At 62.5% G+C, this 897-nt stretch overlaps 1 pseudogene; it reads right to left on the bottom strand.

Moving 5' to 3' along the window:
* Positions 1-59: 59 nt before the first annotated feature.
* Positions 60-840, bottom strand: LOC113408847 (annotated as a pseudogene).
* Between the last annotated feature and the right edge of the window lie 57 nt (positions 841-897).

The raw sequence follows: 897 nt of genomic DNA on the forward strand, positions 1-897 counted from the left end.
CCCCCAGCCCCTTCAGCCAGGCCTCCCCCCTGTTCCCCCCCCCAGTTGAGGGGTCTCTCCCTGGCCCTCGGCTGGGTCCCTCCCACAGGGGGGCTCCCTCCTTCCCTGGTGGGACCTCCCCGACTCCACACAGAGTTGGCCTCCTAGGAGCACAGAGACCCAGCCTAGAGCATCTCACAGACCTCCACAGCCAGAGATACGAGTAGAGCGTCACCCCCCCCTCAGCCCTGTCTGGCTGGGCTGGCTGAGTCCTCCAGTTCATAGCGATCAGGGGGTGGGGGCTAGAGGAGCCGCACACTAACACCAACAACCCAGAAGAACGGGCGGATTCTCTCCCCGGTGAAAGAGGCCGGCGGGAAAGTGACGATCAGGTCCCCGGTACCAGCATCGAAAAACGCCACCTGCCCCCGTTCATAGTCCAGATAAACCCGGATCCTGGGGGGTGCCCGGCTCGGGGGGAAGGGGATGATCTGCGCAGGGGACGTGAGAGCCCAGCACTGATCCTCCCAGCCCTCCACAGCCCAGATCCCCTGCTCAGGGTTAACGCTGATCTCTCCCTTCCTGCTCACAGACTCTCTGGCCACTCCCACAGCCCAGTGTCCCCACTTCTTCTCCATCTCCACCTCCCAGTAATGTTGGCCTGAGGTGAATCCCTCACAGCCCAGCACACAGCGCTCAGTGTCAAATCTCTCAGGGTTGTTGGGCACAGCCTGCCGTGTGCGTTCCCATCTCACACTTTTCCGATCCGCAGACACGATGAGGTCGGGATGGGCCGTGTCTGGATCCAGAGTCACGTTCGCTGTAGAGAGAGAATCAGAGCGTGAGGGGCAGAGCTCAGCCCTGGGGGAGAGTCTGATCGTGTCAGTGACAGAACCTGCCCCAGCTGGGGAGTGACTC

Source organism: Terrapene carolina, unplaced genomic scaffold (assembly GCF_002925995.2).
Source record: "Terrapene carolina triunguis isolate 2854851 unplaced genomic scaffold, T_m_triunguis-2.0 Scaffold25273, whole genome shotgun sequence".
Classification (NCBI taxonomy): domain Eukaryota; kingdom Metazoa; phylum Chordata; order Testudines; family Emydidae; genus Terrapene; species Terrapene triunguis.